The sequence below is a fragment of the Danio rerio genome, chromosome 6 (assembly GCF_049306965.1).
Source record: "Danio rerio strain Tuebingen ecotype United States chromosome 6, GRCz12tu, whole genome shotgun sequence".
Taxonomy (NCBI): domain Eukaryota; kingdom Metazoa; phylum Chordata; class Actinopteri; order Cypriniformes; family Danionidae; genus Danio; species Danio rerio.
In genome coordinates, this window is record NC_133181.1 from 16,104,009 (window position 1) to 16,127,078 (window position 23,070).

General features: G+C 35.7%; 1 protein-coding gene across 2 annotated transcripts in view; it reads left to right on the forward strand.

Annotated features, from left to right (window-relative positions):
- The first annotated feature begins 14,742 nt into the window (after positions 1-14,742).
- Positions 14,743-23,070, forward strand: part of nck2b (NCK adaptor protein 2b) — a 98,629-nt gene continuing 90,301 nt past the window's right edge. For both annotated transcript variants that reach the window (XR_012407313.1, NM_001003492.2), the window contains exon 1: positions 14,743-14,920. The gene's annotated coding sequence lies outside the window, so the exon portion shown is untranslated. The remainder of the gene's footprint in view (positions 14,921-23,070) is intronic.

Consider the following 23,070-nt stretch of genomic DNA (forward strand, 5'->3'; position numbering starts at 1 on the left):
CTTAAAAGATCCCTGATTATGATTTCACTTTTTTAACTTATTTAGTGTGTAATGCTGTTGTTTGGGGATAAACAACACTTGCAAAATTGCTCTTCAACTTCAAGTTGTACTTGCTAACCTCCCATCGTCTCAATCGCTGAGATGTACATCATTAATTACATCACACAAGTCCAGTACTGGTGGAATATCTGAATGTTTAAAAAGGTATATGCATCAGTAAGGAAGGTTTTATTAATATACTTGCGTCTTGATTCTTTCTGTTTTCTATACACATTTACATACAGTTGCAGTCAGAGTTCTTAAACCCCAATTGAATTTTTTTCTTTTTGAAACAAAGAATTGCCAAAGCAGTGTAGAATCAAATTACTTTTATCACTTTTATTGTCACATCATCAGCAGCACATGTACTTTGAGTGAGCGTAGGTGCTGGCTCCAGACAGTACAAAATACAGACAGTGCAAAATACAACAGGATACTCCCCCCCACCCCACCACCCAAAAAAAAATAGATTAAATAAAAAATAAATTTAATAGAATAAATTAACACTGTATTAACACATTACAGCTCCCTTCATAAACAGAACCAAGCTATTAAAAATAGCTGACTGACCACCTGTTTAAAGACATGCCACTATAATGTTAAAATAAAGACGTATTTATTACCTCTTAAATAAATTCCAAATGAAGTGCCATAACTTTTGAACACTAGAGGGCGCCATTGTTCATTAAAAATAAAACTCCAGACAGGGTGTATTACAGTAGGAGAACTAAACCAGATACAGAATTTGCATGTATTTGTTTGTGGTCAAATTGAATGACTGTAGTTGTGCTTGAAAACAGGAGCAAGAGCATGATCGGAAACTAGCAGAGCAGTGCTTCTCATCCAGTATACCTCAATACTAGTATAGTTTATTTATTTATTTACTACAAAAATATTGATGATGATTGAATATTTAAATGAACTAATTAAGGAGTTTAACAATTATAATTTTAAACAAAGATATATACATACAGTGCTCAGCATAATTGAGTACGCCCCATTTTGAAAGTGAATATTATTATCCATGTTGAAAGTGAATATAGGCAATTTATTTTGGTTTATTTAAACAAAACATGTTTATAAAACAGATATATATTTATTAAATTAAAAGTTTTGTCACCAAACATTTAGAAATTAAAAGATAATGCAATTAAATTTAAGCAAAATGTTGCAAAAAAAAAAAAAAATATATATATATATATGTGTGTGTGTGTGTGTGTATTATTACAACCTATACAAAATACAAAATTTCAACAAATTTTTCAATTTTTTTGCTTCTCTTGACTTTTCCTCTTTTTTTAAATTTGTATTTAATATTTTTCTATAGCATACATTTGGGTGTGCTAGTTTTTGGATTTATTTTTATTTTGGGTGCACTAGTTAGATAACCTCCAGATTTGGCTTCAGTACTTACTAATCTAATGTAAATGCACAAATATAATATTGTATAGCTTCCTATTAAAAATATGAATTTAAAAGATAGATTTGTGAGGGGTGTACTTATATATATGCTGAGCACTTGTGTGTGTGTGTTTGTGTGTGTGTGTGTGTGTGTGTGTGTGTGTGTGTGTGTGTGTGTGTGTGTGTGTGTGTGTGTGTGTGTGTGTGTGTGCGCGTGTGTGTGCGCGTGTGCTTGTGCGTGTGTGTGTGTGTGTGTGTGTGTGTGTGTGTGTGTGTGTGAGAGAGAGAGATGAACACACACACATATATATATATATATATATATATATATATATATATATATATATATATATATATATATATAGATAGATAGATAGATAGATAGATAGATAGATATTAAAATTAGAAAAGTTGTATACATAAGTAAGAAGTTACATAAAAAATTATAATAAAATGCTATCAGCCTTTTTTTCCTCGACTGTCAGCCGCATATATTTAAGAGTTAATAATAAAACAATAACAATGTCATAATTTTTCTTTAAGCACATTAATCTAAGCTTTTTTGTGTGTTATTTATATTTGACCGATATCATCATAGTTTATTTGTTCATGCTAAAGCTGTCATTTAATAATTAATGGAAACTGTATGTATAATAAGTACAGAAACATTCATTCATTTTCCTTCGGCTTAGTCCCCTATTTATCAGGGGTCACAACAGTGGAATTAACCACCAACTATTCCAGCATATGTTTTACACAGCAGATGCCCTTCCAGCCGCAACCCAGTTCAGGGAAACACCCATACACACTCATTCACACATACACACAAATACACTTTGGACAATTTAGTTTATTCAATTTGCCTATAGCTCATGTCTTTGGACTGTCGGGGAAACCAGAGCACCTGTAGGAAACCCACATGAACACATGCAAATTCCACACAGAAATGCCAACTGACCCACCTGGGACTCAAACCAGAGACCTTCTTGCTGTGAGGCGACAGTGCTAACAACTAAGCCACTGTGAATCCCCCTAAATACAGAAATGTTATAAGTTTCTGTGTGGAGTTTGCATGTTCTCCCTGCCCTCGCGTGGGTTTCCTCCGGGTGCTCCGGTTTCCCCCACAGTCCAAAGACATGCGGTACAGGTGAACTAGGTAGGCTAAATTGTCCGTAGTGTATGAGTGTGTGTGGATGTTTCCCAGAGATGGGTTGCGGCTGGAAGGGCATCCGCTGCGTAAAAACTTGCTAGATTAGTTGGCGGTTCATTCCGCTGTGGCGACCCCGGATTAAAAAAGGGACTAAGCAGACAAGAAAATGAATGAATGAATATATTAGCAATTTCATAGTTGAAACACTGCTTCAGCAACAAGTCAATCCTGGATCAGTGCCTCGAATTAATCCCTTTACTGAATCTATCGGGTATATTCACCAATCATAATTTGGCTTTCATTGAATTCCTGTCATCTCAATCTTGTTATTTGGCTTGTCAGCAGCAGCCAGTGTATGTATGTGTGTGTGTTTTCTGTCCTTCAGATGATATTGAAAGGCTCATCCCTCTGATGGCTGTGGCTTTCCTCATGAGGCAACAGCAGGAAAACTGCATTCGGTCAATAGCATTTTAACTGACCCTGTCTCCGAGGCCATCACTGATAGGATATGGACTGCCACACGCCCTTATATTGCAGTGTTCTAAATACTATCTTGTATTGTACACACTCAAAAATATCTGCCGAGATCTTGGAAGTCTATTCAAAATATTTATACTAACATCTTTTCCACCTACAATGGAAATAATATATAAAATATTTTAGGATATTTAATGCTTGCATGACCAATTTGAAGATAAAAAGTCCATCATTATGCCTTTTTTTAAATAAAACCAAAATTTTACTCTAGCCCACTGTCACCTAGGTCTGCAGATACAGAGACTAATGGAAACAATGAAGTACACACCAACAGTCACAGGAGCAAGGCCCTCTCCCAGCTGGGAAGAGTTCCTATGAGCTGTACCCGATAAAAACAACAACAAAAAAATTAACATTTTTAACATTTCCAACTTTCCTTAGTCTAGTAGACAAGCAGCGTAAGCAGACTTTTAATTTGACTGGTTCCAGATTGGTCTTGGCCTTCCTTACATAATGTGTCTGTCTCTTTCTCCCCCATACCCTTGGTTCGGGTGTATTTACTGGTGGTGCTTCCTGCAGATCACCAAGTTGTCATGAAGACTTGAGCTTAAAATTGAGATCTGATGATCAATCTGAGTATCAAGGTTCAAAAGTTGCTCATGGAGTTCTGAATCACTCATGGAGGTAGGCAGGAACAGACTGAAAGACACATAGATTAATCAGACAAATACAGATGTGTTAACAAAGATAAAGAGAGGAACAAGTGCAATTGAACAATATAGACATGGGTTCTAAAAGTGCCTTTAGCTTTTGTTTAAAGTTTAAAATAGTATTTTTAAAGTAATTTGAAAGCCCTGAAAAAAGCTAAGAAAAAACATTCATATCTGAACACCTTTTAATTTACACCCATATAATATAAATTTTTTTTTAATATTTCCTAAATGATGTTTAACAGAGCAAGGAAATTTTCACAGTGTGTCTGATAATATTTTTGTCTTCTGGAGAAAGTCTTATTTGCAAAATTTCAGCTAGAATAAAAGCAGTTTTTAATTTTTAAAAAGCCATATTACGGTCAAAAAGCATTAGCCCCTTTAAGCTGTATTTTTTCGCTATACCATCATTATACAATAACTTGCCTAATTACCCTGCCTAGTTAACCTAATTAACCTAGGTAAGCCTTTAAATGTCACTTTAAGCTGTATAGAAAAATATCTATTAAAATATTCTGCACTGTCATCAAGGCAAAAATAAAACAAATCAGAAACGAGTTATTAAAACTATTATGTTTAGAAATGTAAAAAATCTCCTTTCTGTTAAACAGGAATTAGGGGAAAAATAAACAGGGGGGGGGTTGGGGGGGGGGGGGGGGCTAATTCTGACCTTAACTGTATGAATATGTATATGTAAGCTGTTTTTGGGTTAGTTTTGTTTTATAAAATAAAATGTGCTCAGACAGGCAGAATTTCTGTTATGTCTGCCTTTTGTGTGTCTTTTAAGGCATGGAAAATAATTGCAGTTATAATGTAGCCCGTAAACCTTTGAGAAACAATTGATTTGTTTTAATAATAATGCTGTTATGAATACAATTGTACTATTAGAGGTAATATTTATTGCATATTGCATCATTTATTTAGATTTTGGATGGTTGCTAATGTGGAAAACAACAATCTGATAACGCTGTTCCTCATCTTCAGATGTATAACTATATTGTTCTGAGCTATGCATGTCTATTTACTTTTTACTTACCGAGTGAAAAACTGCAGTGGACCTTGGGATCGCGAACATAGACTATAAAAAAATATATCGCAACAATGACCCCGACATCAATGAATAATTTAATAGTAAGAAACTTCAGCTAAATATATTTTTTGAACTTAGTACTTTAAATGTAATATTTCTTCAAGTAAAAAAAATTAGTCATAATTACCCTAAACTGGGCAATCAAATATAATGTCACTCATTAAATATAAAGTAAATAATAACATATTTATCAAGACCAACTAATCTCCACTACAAAATACATTATGCAGCCTTAAATTACCACTTAGTGCTGTAAGCCTGTAAGTCCTCGTGGAACAGTTGAACATCACTGGTGAGTTCACAGATGATGCAATTTGACCAATAGCTGAGTGATGTTGAACTCACCATTGAATGGAAGTCCACTCTATACATAAACACATGATACACTCTATACATATGCACACACGAGACACTCTATACATATGCACACATATTACACTCTATACATATGCACACACGAGACACTCTATATACATAAACACACGATACACTCCATACGTAAACACACATGATGCACTCTATACATATGCACAGATGTTACACTCTATAAAAAAGATACATATGATATATCTATGCATATACACACATGATACACTCTATACATATGCACACACACACAATACACTCCATACATAAACACACGACACACTCTATACATATGCACAGATGATACACTCTATAAAAAGATACATATATCTATACATATACATACACTCTATACATATGCACACTCTATACAAATGCACACATGATACACTATATACATATGCAAACATGATACACTCCATTCATATGTACACATGATACATTTTATACATAGACACATGATACACTCTATACATATGCACACATGACACACTTTATACATATGCACACACAATACACTCCATACATATAGACATTTGATACAGTCCATACATATGCACACATATTAAAACATGATACACATACAAACATGATACATTTACACATGTCAGGGTTTGGGATAGAACCCGGGGCTCTGGTGTGAAAGGTGAATCACAGAACCAATAGCCTACAGAAGTTGATGAACTCCTACACGATAAACTCCATACATATGCACACATGAGGCAATCTATACTGTACATATATACACGTTACAGTCCATACATTTGCACACATGACACACTCCATACATATGCACACAAGATACACTGTACACATGTACGCACGATACACTCCATGCATGTAGACACATAACACACTCCAGATATATAGACACATGATACACTTCATACATATACACACAATACACTCCATAAATATGCATACGTCAAACTCCAAACATAAGCACACATTTTACACTCCTTACATATAGACACATGATAAACATACACACTCTATACATATACACATGTCAGTTTCTGGGATAGTACCCGAGTCTCTAGCATGAGCTGATAAACTCATACACAAAAAACTCCATACATATGCACACATACCATACATACAATCACATAATACACTTCATACATATAGACACATGTAACACTTCATACGTATAGACACATGATGCACTCCATACATATGCACACATGTCACACTCTATATATATGCACACGACACTCCATACAAGAAAAAGTCCATACATATACACACATGACACACTCCATACTTATGCACACAGGACACACTCCATACATATACACACATGATACCCTCCATACACATGCACACATGATACACTCCATACATATTGACACATACCATACACATAGACACATGATACACTCCATACATATACAAACTGGAGACATATACACACCATACATACACACATTTCAGGGTATGAGATAAAACCCAGGTCTCTGGGGCGAAAGGTGAATCACAGACCCACTGAGCTACAGGAGTTGATGAACTCATACTCTGAACGATACACTGCATACATATGCACACGATATATTCTATACATAAACACACGATACACTGCATACATATGCACACATAATACATTCTATTCATAAACATACTTGATACACGTTATACTAATCCATATATATGCACACATGACACACTTAATACATACTGTATGCACCAATGACTTCATATATATGCACACGATACACTCCATATATATGGACACAATACACTTCATATATATGCACACATGATACACTCCATATATATGCACACAATACACTCAATACATATGCACACAATACACTCCATAAATATAGACACATGATACACTCCATACATAATACACTCCATACTGTACATATGCACACATAATACACTCTGTGCATTTGCAAATTCTATACATATGCATACACGATACACTCCATACATGTAGACACATAACATACTCCATACATATAGACACATGATACACTGCATAAATATGCACACATGACACACTCCATACTAATGCACACATGATACACTTCATACATATACAAACAATACACTCCATAAATATGCATACGTCACACTCCAAACATAAGCACACATTTTACACTCCCTACATATAGACACATGATAAACATACACACTCTATACATATACACATGTCAGTTTCTGGGATAGTACCCGAGTCTCTAGCATGAGCTGATGAACTCATACACAAAAAACTCCATACATATGCACACATACCATACATACAATCACATAATACACTTCATACATATAGACACATGATACACTTCATACGTATAGACACATGATGCACTCCATACATATGCACACATGTCACACTCTATATATATTCAATTCAATTCAATTCAGCTTTATTTGTATAGCGCTTTTACAATGTAGATTGTGTCAAAGCAGCTTCACATAAATGGTCATAGTAACTGGAACAGTGTGGTTCAGGTTTTAGTGTTTAAGTTCAGTTCAGTTCAGTTTAGCTCTGTTCAGTGTGATTTAATCATTACTGAGAGTTCAAACACTGAAGAGCAAATTCTATATATATGCACACGACACTCCATACAAGAAAAAGTCCATACATATACACACATGACACACTCCATACTTATGCACACAGGACACACTCCATACATATACACACATGATACCCTCCATACACATGCACACATGATACACTCCATACATATTGACACATACCATACACATAGACACATGATACACTCCATACATATACAAACTGGAGACATATACACACCATACATACACACATTTCAGGGTATGAGATAAAACCCAGGTCTCTGGGGCGAAAGGTGAATCACAGACACACTGAGCTACAGGAGTTGATGAACTCATACTCCGAACGATACACTGCATACATATGCACACGATATATTCTATACATAAACACACGATACACTGCATACATATGCACACATAATACATTCTATTCATAAACATACTTGATACACGTTATACTAATCCATATATATGCACATATGACACACTTAATACATACTGTATGCACCAATGACTCCATACATATGCACACGATACACTCCATATATATGGACACGATACACTTCATATATATGCACACATGATACACTCCATATATATGCACACAATACACTCAATACATATGCACACAATACACTCCATAAATATAGACACATGATACACTCCATACATAATACACTCCATACTGTACATATGCACACATGATACACTCCGTACATATGCACACATAATACACTTTGTGCATTTGCAAATTCTTTACATATGCATACACGATACACTCCATACATGTAGACACATAACATACTCCATACATATAGACACATGATACACTGCATAAATATGCACACATGACACACTCCATACTAATGCACACATGATACACTCCATACATATAGACACATGATACAGTCCTTACATATACACACATGATACACATACATACATGATACATTTACACATGTTAGGTTCTGGGATAGAACCCAGGTCTCTGGCATAAGAAGGTGAATCACAGAACCACTGAGCTACAGGAACTGATGAACTCATACACAATATATCACACATATAGACACATGATACACTTCATACATATACACACATAATACACTCCATACATATACACACAGTACACTCCATACATATGCACACATGACACACTCCACACATGATACAGTCCATACAAAAACACACATGACACACTCCATACTGATGCACACATGATACCCTCCATACACATGTGCACATGATACACTCCATACATATTGACACATACCATACATATGGACACATGATACACTTCATAAATATAGAGACTTGATACATATACACACCATACAAAAACACATGTCAGGGTCTGGGATAGAACCCTGGTCTCTGGCGTAAAAGGTGAATCACAGAACCACTAAGCTCAGAAGTTGATAAATTCATACACAATAAACTCAATACACATGCACACATGATGCACTCCATACATGTACACACATGTTACAGTCCATACACATGCACACATGATACACTTCATACAAATTGACACATAAATTATACAGTCCATACATTTTGACTCATGATACACTCCATACATATACAAACATAATACATATGCACACGTCAGAGTCTGGGATAGAACCCAGGTCTCTGGCGTGAAAGGTGGATCACTGAACCACTGAGCTACAGGAGCTGATGAACTCATACTGAACATTGCTGCATCTCTCCAGAACTCATTCTACGCCCACTTTGAAGCCCAGGACAGCGCGCACTGTGCGGCCGATACCGAAACCGCCAGCACACTCTCTGTTTCTGTAGCGGACGTAATGTGATCTTTCCGTCGCGTGTACATCCGGAAAGCTACGGGTCCAGATGGCATCCCTAGAAGTGTACTTAAAGCATGCGCACACCAGCTAGCAGGAGTTTTCACAGACATTTTTAACCTCTCTTTCTCTCTCAGTCTGTGGTTCCCACATTCTTTAAGACAGCTACTATTGTGCCCATACCGGAATCAGCTAAAACCACATGCTTAAATGACTGGCGTCCAGTTGCTCTGACACCCATCTTCAGCAAGTGCTTTGAGAAGCTGATTAAAAAGCACATCTGCTCTATACTGCCCGCTCACACTGACCCTCTGCAATTTGCATACAGAAATAATCGCTCCACTGATGATGCAATTGCTTTCACATTGCACACTGCTCTGTCTCACCTGGAAAACAAAAACACATATGTGAGAATGCTGTTTGTGGACTACAGCTCAGCATTCAACACCATAGTACCTGCCAAGCTGGTGGTGAAGCTCCAGGCTCTGGGGCTACACAGCTCTCTGTGCAACTGGATCCTGGACTACCTGTCAAGCAGAGGCCAGGTGGACAGAATGAACAACATTACCTCATCCACACTGATCCTCAACACTGGTGCTCCACAGGGCTGTGTTCTTAGCCCACTCCTGTACTCCCTGTACACACATGACTGTACAGCCAAACACAGCACCAACGGCATTGTTAAATTTGCTGATGACACAACGGTGGTGGGCCTAATCACAGATAATGATGAGACGGCCACCAGAGAGGAGGTGCACACTCTGATGCAGTGGTGTGAGGAAAACCACCTCTCAATCAACATCAGCAAAACCAAGGAGCTGTTGGTGGATTTCAGAAGAGAGAAGAGAGAACACACCCCATCACCATCAACGGGACACCAGCGGAGAGAGTCAGCACTTTCAAGTTTCTTGCAGTCCACATCGCTGAGGATTTGACATGGACTGCTTACACAGACGCAGTGCTGAGGAAGGCACAACAACGCCTCTTCTTCCTCAGGCATCCCAGGAGGTTTGGAATAAGCCCCCACATCCTCCGCTTGTTCTACAACTGCACTGTGGAGAGCATCCTGTCTGGCTGTATCACCACCTGGTATGGAAATAGCACCAGCAGCAATCGCAAAGGCCTACATAGGATTGTGCGAACTTCTGGATGCGTAGTAGGTGGTAAGCTTGCCTCCCTACAGGGACCTCATGTACAAAGACTTGCGTTGAAATTATACTAAAACATTGCGTACGCACAAAGCTGTAAATGTGTGTACGCAGTAAAAATTTCAGAGGTATGAAACACTGCATACGCCGAATCCCACGCATACTCTCTTTGTACATCCGAATGAATGTGAAATTGTAATGTAATGTGTATTTATATAGTGCATTTATTGTGTATGGCCATACACCCAAAGCACTTTACAATCATCAGGGGCGTCTCTCCACACCAACACCAGTGTGCAGCATCCACTTGGATGATGCGACGGCAGCCACAGGACAACGGCGCCAGTGCGCTCACCACACACCAGCTATTGGTGGAGTGGAGAGACAGTAATAGAGCCAATTCAGTGGAAGGGGATGATTGGGAGGCCATAATCGTAAGGGCCAATAGAGGGACATTGGCCAGGACACCAGGGTTACACCCCTGCTCTTTCACGAGAAGTGCCATGGGATTTTTAATGACCACAGAGAGTCAGGACCTCGGTTTACGTCTCATCCGAAAGACGGTGCCCACTGACAGTGTAGTGTCCCCTTCACTTTACTGGGGCATTAGGACTCACACAGACTGCAGGTTGAGCGCCCCCTGCTGGCCTCTCTAACACCACTTCCAACAGCAACCTAGTGTTCCCTAGTAGTCTCCCATCCAGGTACTGAACAGGCTCAGCCCTGCTTAGCTTCAGTGAGTAACCGGTCTTGGGCTGCAGGGTGATATGTCACATGCACGAGCGCAAAACCCCACCCTGCCTCCTCCCGCATATGAATATGCTAATTACTATACTTTGGCAAAACCCAATGAAAAAGCAATGGCAAAAGCAAGCAAGAAGAGAAACTTTGAACAGAATGTGATTTGGAGGTGCTGCTTTCAGAGGTAGACCGGAGAAAAACTGTGTTATTTGCAAGTTTGTCCTCCGGAATTAATAACAAAAGAAAAAAAAGAGTGGGAGAGTTTAACTGACGCTGTTAACACTGTTGGGTCTGAACATCAAAGAGTTGATTAAAAAAGAAATAGTGCGAACTAAAGGTATAAAATTTTGTAGTGTTTTTAACAGCGTGAGTGGTGTAGCTTGTAAAACACATTGCAACATGTTTTGATACGTACGAGCATGAACTCGGTTCGAATCCAGCGTCTGATGGAGATGTTCCTCTTTTTTCCCCCGCTACAAATCAGATTTTGGCTACTCTTCATCACGAGGAAGACAAGTAGGAATCATTAGTAAGTCTGTGCATCATATTTTATTTGCACGTTTATTGAATGGAAATGTTTCTGATTCACATATACAAATTCATCTTCAGATGGCGCCTTTATAGAAATGTGTGTGTGCAGTCGATCGCTCCGATTACATTGGGCAAACTGGCGACCGCTGCAAATTGCACTTTAATGTTTGGCTGGTCAACTCCATGGTATGGAAACCTTATATACCTGCTAGACATGCAGATGAACCTGTCCCATACAGCTTCCATTGCACGGCTCAGATACTTTGTAGTGTGCAATTTAACACAACTGCCTCTAGGAGTCGCCAAGGGAAAATAACAGACACACACAAGAAATGCACGTACGCCAGTCATGAAGTTGGCGTAGAACAGCGCACATTCCCACGTTCATTTCATCATTAGTAATTAATTAATAATCAATGTAATTTCATCATTACAGCATTTTGAGGGATGTTTAGTGTATTCTCACCTACAGTATTCTCTGATTAGCTATTTCAGATGTTATAGGTCAGACTACAGACAATATTATGCATCTAATTTTACTTTACTTTCAGGCTTAATGTAGATACTAACAACTATTTTATTGTTAATTAATATTGTCATCGAGTGAATATTTCTCAGTATTAAAAAACTGACCCCCATTTATTTTTGGTTGAACTAACCCTTTAAAGATACACACATGACCCAGGACCACACTTTCTGCAATTTGTATGGGTATGTTTGTGCAAATAGCCATAAATATATTGTATAAGTTAAAATTATGGGCAGCTCAGTGGCTTAGAGCAAGGAGGTTACTGGTATAACTCCTGGCTCCATGGGTTTCCATTAGGTTCCTCCGCAATCCAGTCCAAATATATGCGGTAGGTGATTAAGGTAAACTAATTAGGCCATAGTGAATGTGTGTGTGTGTGTCAATGAGAGAGAGAGAGAGAGAGAGAGAGAGAGAGAGAGAGAGAGAGAGAGAAAGGGTGTTAGTTTAGTGCAAGGATGGATTGCAGCAGGAAGAACACCTGCTAGTAAAGTAATTGCTGGTTCATTCCACTGTGGTGACCCCCTCATAAAGCAGGGAATAAGCCTGAGGAAAATGAGAAAGTGGGTCAAAATTCTCAATTTTTCTTTCATGGAAAAGGTCATTAGAATATTAAGTAAAGGTCATGTTCTATGAAGACAATTTAAAATTGCCCTCCATAAATATATAAATATAATACATAAATATATATATATATATATATATATATATATATATATATATATATATATATATATATATATATATATATATATATATATATATATATATATATATATATATATATATATATAAAGATATAAAAAGATTTTTTTTTAAACTCTCAGATTACAGATTTTCAAATAGTTGTATCTCAGTCAAATATTGTCCAAATATACCAAATCATACATCAATTGAAAGCTTATTTATTCAGCTTCTGGTGCACAAAAGTCTCTCTCACACACACACACACACACACACACACTCACACAGATGCACCATTCCTATATCCCAACAGCATGCTGGGTTGTGATTTTAACCCAACCATTAGTTAAAAATGACTGCAGGGCAACGCAGTGGTAGTGCTGTCACTTCACAGCTGGGTCAGTTGGCGTTTCTGTGTGGAGTTTGCATGTTCTCTCCGTGTTCGCATGGGTTTCCTTCGGGTGCTCTGGTTTTCTAAACACATGTGGTACAGTACAGGTGAATTGGGTAATCTAAATTGTCTGCAGTGTATGAGTGTGAATGGATGTTTTCCAGAGATGGGTTGCCGCTGAATGGGCATCAGCTGCGTAAAACATGTGCTGGATAAGTTGCCGATTCATTCCACTGTGGTGACCCCAGATTAATAAATGGACTAAGCCGAAAAGAAAATGAATGGATAAATCACTACACTGCTGGGTTATATATAATCAGAAATTTAATCTAGAAACTTTGGTGATTAAAATTACTCAAAGAAAAACTATTCTACAGCAATACATATTCCAACGATGGATTTTTATTTATGACAAAACATGCAAAAATTTGTCCATATTAATTTAAGCACAATCGCCTCACAGCAAGAAGGTCAATGGTTCGAGCCCCGGCTGGGTCAGTTGGCAATTCTGTGTAGAGTTTGCATGTTCTCTCCGTGTTTGATGTGGGTTTACTCCATGTGCTCTGGTTTCCCCCACAGTCCAAAACATGTGGTGTATAGGTGAATTGAACAAGCTAAATTAGTCGCATAGTGTATGTTTGTTAATGTGAAAGTTTATACATATGCTGGAAAAGTTGGCGGTTCATTCTGGTGTGGTGACCCCTGCTTAATAAAGGCACTAAGCCAAAAAGGAAATGAATGAATGAATAAATGAAAACCATCTATGCTATTCCCTACCCCTAAACCCAACCATCCCAGAAAACAATCAGCATTTTTACAATTTTGTGAAGTCAAGTCCCCTTGAGTCTGTGTGCATTCAGGTTTATACCCCCACCGGGATAGTACACACACATTAACTAAAAGAACCTAAAAGCACAAGGTATCGCACCAGAGACAGCTGTCCCTTTATTTTTGAGAGGGGATCCCTGGGATGGTTGAAGTGTGGGCAGGATATCACTGGTAATATTAATAAGGACACACATTGACAACATTGTGTTGACAATGAATAAATCTTGTAATTGCTTTTCGCTTTTGAACCACGAACAGTCCAGCCCTGGCAGCGGTGACGTCAGCAGCGCTGGGTTGAGCAGCAGGGAGAGCGAGCGAGAGCTGCAGCGGAGTTCCTACAGGGCCTGCGAACGGAGGACTGAGGACAACGAAAAGCACGCTGAACGGGATTTTCCAGCGCTCTCTTCTGCATGTACCCACGCCGAGGCTAACCGGGAATAAAGGCTGTTTCCACCCGCCTCTCTTCGCTTCTCCAGATTCGTCCTGAGGCAACCTGTAAAGGTAAAGAACGGCGAGAGCGTAAAGTTGGTGCGCGAGCGAGCGTGTGTGGCAGCTTCACAGGAGGTGCATTCGGTGTTTCGCGCTGCACTCTAGTAGAGGTTTCGAGAGAAAAAGAAAGTCAAGCCAAAAAGCGAAAGTATAATTTAAAGGATTTTTGTCCTCGCATAAGACTTTTAAAGTCACCCACAGTGAATACGTCTGCTGAATTTGCCGCTGGTTTTTAATGCTGAATGAAGCTTTTGTGTGCCAGTACAATAGCAGCGAGGTCAGAGAGAGTCGAGTCTTCGAATCTTTCCTTGAGATTCAAAGCGCATAGCTGTTGTTATGGCACCGCGACCAGCTGACTTTCAGTCAGTGTTGTTCTTGTTAGTTTATCTTTGACACTGTGAAACACCCTTTAGCAGATGTTTATAATTTAATTTTGTGCTTGTAGTAAAACATTTTACGCGCTGTGCTAATGTAACAACCGCTGCAATCTGTTGAGTGCATGGGGATGTTTTTGATGGCTGGTTATGGTGGGCTCTTCTGTGATTGCTGAAAAGTGTTTTTCCTATGAAGTGCTCTTTTGTTTGTTAGTCTGTTCTAGCCTTTTTTATGGAGGTTACTTAAAAAGTAAATGAATCAACAGCAGATGAATACTGAAATAGTTTTATTTTAAGTATATTTTTTCATGGTAACTGCACAATTAAATTAATGCACCTTAATATTTGAGTATTGTTTTGTATGGTTGTAAAGATAGACTTCAAAAACTGAAATGTTTCTCCTCTGTGCAAAATATCAGCAATAACAATGCTTGGTCATAACTGATTACATGTAATCTGCATTATGTAATCAGATTCCAAAAATGTACGCATAAAATGTAACATTATTTGAATTATATGTGACCCAAGACCACCAATCCAGTAGCAAGGGTCAATTTTGAGAAAAAGAGAAAAAGATAAGATTTGCACATAATCTAAAAGAGGCATAAATAAGTTTTCTGTTGATAAACAATATTTGTCCAAGAGGAAACGATTTTTGAGGTTAAAAAACAAATTTGTGTATTTAGGGGAAATCATATTTAAAGTTGCCTAAATGGCAATGCATTCTTGGCAATGCATATTATTTCTCAAAAATTAAGTTTTTATATATACCAGTGGTAAATTTACAACATCTTATGTTGATCTTTGTTTAATAACTACTTTCTACTTTAATTAAAATCTGCTTTACTTAATATTCTAATAGTTGGATTGACATTCTAATATATATATATATATATATATATATATATATATATATATATATATATATATATATATATATATATATATATATATAAACTGCAAATTTTAAGCTGATCTGTATTTGAAATATACAATAGAGATAATATTTGTAATAGTTATTTGTCTATGCATAAAAAGTTAGTCCAAAAGTTCAAGTCCTGTCATTGTTTACCTACTCTCCTTTCAACCCTGTATGCATTTCTTGTGACATTTAACACTTGGGCCCATTAACTTTAAGCCAAGTTTTTGTTTGTTTGTTTGTTTGTTTATTTATTTATTTATTTGCATTATTTATTTATTTACTTATTTATTTACTTGTTTGCTTATTTACTTATATTTTTATAATTTTTTTATTTTCATTTATTTGTTTATTTCATTATTTATCTTTATTTACTTATTTTCATTATTTATTTTCATTATTTATTTATATATATTTTTATTATTTATTTTCATAATATATTACACACACACACACACACACACACACACACACATATATATATATATATATATATATATATATATATATATATATATATATATATATATATATATATATACACACATATACATATATATATATATATATATATATATATATATATATATATATATATATATATATATATATATATATATATATATATATATATATAATTTTTTTTTTCATTATTAATTAATTAATTTATTTATATAAGGGGCTGCACGGTGACGCAGTGGGTAGTACGTTCTCATCACAGCAAGAAGGATGCTGGTTAGAGCCTTGGCTAGGTCAGTTGGCGTTTTTGTGTGGAGTTTGCATATTCTCCCCGTGTTCGCGTGGGTTTCCTCCGGTGTCCCCCACTGTCCAAAGACATGCGGTATAGGTGAATTGGGTAGGCTAAATTGTCCACAGTGTTTGTGTGTGAGTAACTGTGTATGAATGTTTCCCCATTGTTGGGTTGTTGCTGGAAGGGCATCCGCTGCGTAAAACATATGCTGGATAAGTTGGCTGTTCATTATGCTGTGGCGACCCCAGATTAATAAAGGGACTAAGCTAAAAAGAAAATCAATAAATGAATGAATTAATTTATTTGTATATTTTCATAATTCTTTTTAATATGTTTCATTATTTATTTATTCATTCATTTATTTATTTTCTTACTTTATTTACTTGCTTATTTATTTATTTTCATTATTTATTCATTTATTTCTTTTCTTTTTTTATTTACTTGTTTATTCATTTATTTATTTTCATTATTTATTTGTGTATTTAAATTTTATTTTATTTATTTTATTTTGAACGTTGTTTCCTTTTTAATGATGTTTTAATGCAGTCACCGGTTGTTTCTGGATCCAACAGTTTTATCATAATACAGTATTGGTCAGTTAATATCCCCTGACTGCTTTTCCTTTTAGATTCTGTTACTCAGCCTCTCCATGCCTATGATAGTTCTGTGGAAGTGAGCATCCCTGGCTCGCTCTCCAGTTTTCTAGGCAGTGTGCATTACAGAGATAACAAAATTGGACTGCTTCTCTGAATCCTGTAATTGTCTTGTTGGCTACGGGCAGGTCAGCATAATGAACTAGCACTATTTCCCTTGGTATTTTCATTTGTGGGCTGCGGTCGATATTGGAAATCCGGTTGGTCATACATGAAATATAACAGGATTATTTTGCTAAATTGGTCAGTTTCATCTTGTAACGGAATCTGATGTTTGTTGTCTGCAACATTAGCGATGCTGGTTACTCAAGATTTTCCATTCACAAATGAGTCTGTCATGGTTTAAGATGAGTCTCGTTTATTACAGTAAATGCATGATGTAAAATCCATCTTCATGGTTGCAAAAAACAAACACTCAGTAAAACATTCACATCAAATTGGGTGTAAGTTTTGGCCGAATTGGTCACAATGGCACATTATTAACCCTGAAAAATCTAATTAAATATTTGGGAGAACAGTTAGTTCGTTTGTTCATTCATTTTTTCATTCGTTGGTTCATTTGTTGGATCTTTCATTAGTTCATTCATTTGTTCATTTGTTTGTTCAGTTGTTGGTTTATTCGTTGGTTCTTTCGTTGGTTCTTTCCTTTGTTCATTCCTTTGTTCATTTATCAAAAAGGAAACATTATTTTGAACACCCTTTTACAAGTATCTTTTTATACTTTCTAATAAAATAAGTTAAATAAATAAGCTTCATGGCTCGTATTTTATTTAACTATATAGCTATATAACTTAATATAACTTATAAAGCTATATAACTTAAAACAATGCTTTAGCTTCATTCAGATGTCTAAACTGAGCAGACAAGGTGCAATAAATATTTCTGAAAGGAATTTTTAAATCTGGGAGTGTGTAGAGCAAATGTATTAATATAAGTTGTGATTCTGCATATTTCATATGTCTTTGCTGATGTTTTTTTTATGTTTTTTTATTTCACTGATGGCCAAAAATGATAATTCTCATGCAAAAGGAACCCTTAGCATAAAATGTAAAAGTCATATATATATATTTATATATGTATGTGTGTGTTCTTGGAAAAGAAAAACAAAAATTATTTATAAATAATTGCTAAAATTATTTTCAAGTTTTGTAAAAAGTGTTATTTTCAAATTATTTAGTTAACATAAAGTTAAATCATATTTTTCTGAATCATTATAGATTTGTAATTAATTATTTAGACATTTATTTACTTTTCTTATTTACATTAACCGTTAAAAATCACTTGGATTTTTTTTAATTTTAATTATTCAGTCAGTGTTTCAATCAATAATAGTTATTATTTATAATCCAGTTTTTAAGATAAAAAATGTTATATAACTTAAAAAATTTTTGTGTCTTTTTAAACTTTTCCAAGTCTTTTTTTAAAGCCTTAACAGGTTCACTGGGCCCTAGGCTTAAAACCAATACCTTAGATAGTATTTAATATATAATTCCCCTGAAAAAAGCTATTTTTTTTTAGCTGTGTTTTAATAATAATTTTTTTTAATGATCATCCTAATATAAGCAGGTACAATTTTTTTTCTGATCTAATTATTTAATTAGTTTCAAATTTTCAGGCATCAGGTTTGATTTTGGCCTATAGTCTAACCAACAGCATAATATCACCTACAGGTGAGATGAGTAAAAAGATAATAAGCCCTCTTCTGATTTGTCAAATTTGTACCGTTCACATAAAATAAATAAAAATTAGCACACTTCTTAGCTATACAGATATGGCATATAATATTATAGCTATAACAATAATGTTTTGATAAATAGTGCAGCCAGCCCTTATGCTAAAAACAGCAGTATTGGTCTTTACTTTGCATGACCATTTTTACAGGGCCTGAAAATGTACATTTTAAAAACGTGCATGATTTAAAATTTTATGAATTTCAAAGTGATGATTTAAAATCTGTACTGGTACTGTTTTTAAATTACATAAATCTGCATGAGTACTTAAAGGTCCCATGATATTAAATTAAAGCTTTTTAGATGTTAGAAAGAGTATTGTTAGTTTTAAGGATATCTAAGTTAATGTGCACCAAACAATGACAAAATTCAAGTTTGAAAAATATAAACGTTATATAAACATCCAAAGCTTGCAGTTTGTCACTTCTAACTAAATGGATCAACAATTTTTTCATGTCACCTCCTACTTCAGTTTCTCTTCCAAATTTGACCAATCAAGTCTGACTTGCCCTGCCCCCTTCAAGACCCTTCTCATTGCTTTTCAGTTGATGAGCTTGAGCTCAAGCAGAGCTGTGAGGAAAAACAACACTATTGGCTGTTTTATTTAAAGGGGTAGAACTTAATGTTCCACCCTTTCTTCATGTTTGGATTGAGATTACGTCAAACATTGAATAAAAAGTGCACATTTCGAAGCACTTCACTGGACCTTTTAACAACCAAAACAACTAAAGTAAGTCACAGAATACTGAAAAGAACATATCAGCAACTACTGGATTTGCATAAATAATACAGCATTTATGGCATTTATGGCAGTTTTTTTTTATCTATGTGAGCACGAAACGGGAATTGTCTTGACAAACATTTTGTCTCTTGCAAAACTTTTCAGAAACACAAAGGAAAAGCCTTTTCGTTTGTAAAGTTTTGACTTTAGTTGTGTAAACATGCTCGAAGTTGCTTTAGTCCAGTAAGTGCATCTATAAATACTAATATTGTTATAGTGTCCTTTTAAGAATCAGTAATAATTTTACTAAAAGATTGAAGGGATTCATTCTTTGAATTTAACTTATACATTTAATTGGCAAAAAAATGTAAAATGTCAATCAAGCCTCAAAACGCATTTTTGATTGTATGCAACAAGTCATCAATTTGTGAATCAAACATCCTAAAGGTCAGCTCTGCCAAAAATAACATCCTTTCTCTCCAGGTTTGAAACTCAGGAGTCTTGTCCCATTAGAGGTTGAACTGCTAATCATGAAACAGCATTTCAGAGCTTTTCCTATCAATCTCAGATGATAGTAAAGAATCTGTTTACACAGAGGTTATGATGATAAGCCCTGAGAATTTTTAACCTGGAAATAAATTACACAGTGACAGAAAAAAAGTAAGCATCGTGATTATTTTGAACTATTACGTTTATTAAAATAAAATCTTAAAAAAACAAACTTAAAAAAAGTGTGTAACAGAGTGATGATCTATGATGATAATTTCTAAAAAGGTTTTCAATAAAATATTTGCAACTTGAATTTATAAATGACGTTAAAAAAACTTACAGACTTACAGACACATACAGACTTTTGCCGCTAGTAACATTGGAAAACTACTAGCCATAGTGGCTGGTGATCAAAAAAGTTAATAGCCCTGTTCACAATACTTATCCATCCTCAGAATTTGTAATGTAGTCAAAGATGTAAACACGTAGCTGCGGTTCACGCTTCTGCCTTTGGATGTCTCTGGGACAAAAACAGCTACATGAATGCTAAAGCTTTAAATAAAAGTGAAACCATCAACTAAAGCCCGACCCCTTCTATGTTTATAAATACAAGTGCAGCCGTTTAGAGGTCATTTCTGGTTAATGATGTCAGAATTTACCAGTATTTAGGAATGGATGTGTGAAAATCCGGAATGTCCTTGCTTTGACGTTGTGAACATCACTTTTTTAAATCTACCAGTAAAATGGTTCCGTAAATATTTCGGATATTTACTGTTATCGCTGTGTGATAGGGGCTATTGAAAAAATGATTAGTTTTTATTTATTAATTATTTAGTTTTTTCTAGGGATGCACCGATATGGATCTTTTTTTTTGGCCGATATCGATAACCGATAGCTCTTCAGACTTGGAGGCCAATAGCTGATATGTATAGGCCCATAATTATAAATATTTCAAAATGTTACATTTTTATACAGCTAACTTCATAAAAGATTGAACTGCTTTTATGAACTGAATAGTCTATACTCAAAGCAAAAAAAGCTATCATTTTAAAATTGAAAGGTGATAATATAGACCTATATTCACGATTTCACGTAAATCGGCATGCAAAAAATAAATGATTTCCTTTTCTTCATAGCAAATTAACATGCTGTAAAAAAAAAATAGTAAAAAAAAAAGTTAAATAACAAAATGGAATTTAGTTAACAAACAAGTTAAATATATTTGAAATAAAATGAAAATGAAAGAGCTAAGGACTAAAACCAGCTCAAATGTTCTTACAGTGATTTACATGTGTACAAATCTGTCATGTCCGAAAAAGCCTTTTTTAGAGGTGTTTTGACAGTTCAGAGCCACAGTAAAAGCAAAAAACTAGATATAGATTGTATTACTTTAGAACAGTGGTTCTCAAACTTTTTTCATTAAGTAACACCTCAGAAAAAAATTGTCTCTCCAAGTACCACCAAAATGTGCAGTATTGAAATACAGTAGCGTAGTAGGCCCAATAAAGCAGCTACAACTCTGCACAGTTAAAAAAACGTGGCAGATTACCTCAAAAATATAGGCTATATGGCATATATGGCATATTATGCATAATTTTTTTATACATTTTGAAATGTGTGTAGCATGTACATGACATATTTCATTCCTCCGCGTACCACTAGAAGGAAGCCTGCGTACCACTAGTGGTACACGTACCACAGTTTGAGAACCACTGCTTTAAAAAATGCTGCATAGATTCATCCTATTGGCGTTTTAGATTCTTTTGAACACATGTAGCTGCTGCTTGTCAATCTGACAACGCTTTTGCGTTCGTTCTTGCTGTCAATTGCGGGAAAAATGATCGATGAAAAGTTTATGATAAACCGCTGTGAGTGCGCAGATTTGCCCTTGGATTCAGATTTTGATACCTGAGCATTGAGCACAGATGACTTCATGACAAACACAGAGGATAATATAAAGACAGACTGTGGCGGCGAGTTGAGGGTGCAACTTTCCCCCGTGCTGCGGTGAAGGCTGTCAAATCTGTGTGTGTGTGTGTGTGGTGACAGCTCTCATGCGCGCTCCTTATAATCTATGAATTATCTTATCAAAATGAATACAATCTTACATCAACAACACATGGCAAGCAATGTGTTGATAATTACAAATAATCATATTAGATTACAAACAACCCAACAAGTTGTTTAGCACGTGTGCATTGCTGCTGTTATGTTTACACATGTAATAATTTTTTCTTGAGGCTTAAAGCAAAATACAAAATGGCAGTCAATCAAACATATCTACGATGGTAAGGAGCATGGTTACTTACTGAGTTAATAACACACAGTAATACCACACAAAGAAAGGACAGACTTTAAAGGAATAAACAGTGTGAGGAGAGCTCCATTGTAGTGCACTGGACAAGTCTGAACAAGCATGAGCGAGGCAGGCAGTTTTGTAGAATTACGTAATTTATCGGTTTAAACATATCGGCCTAATTTTGACATTGGATCGATAACGATAATCTTAAAAATAGTATTTATCT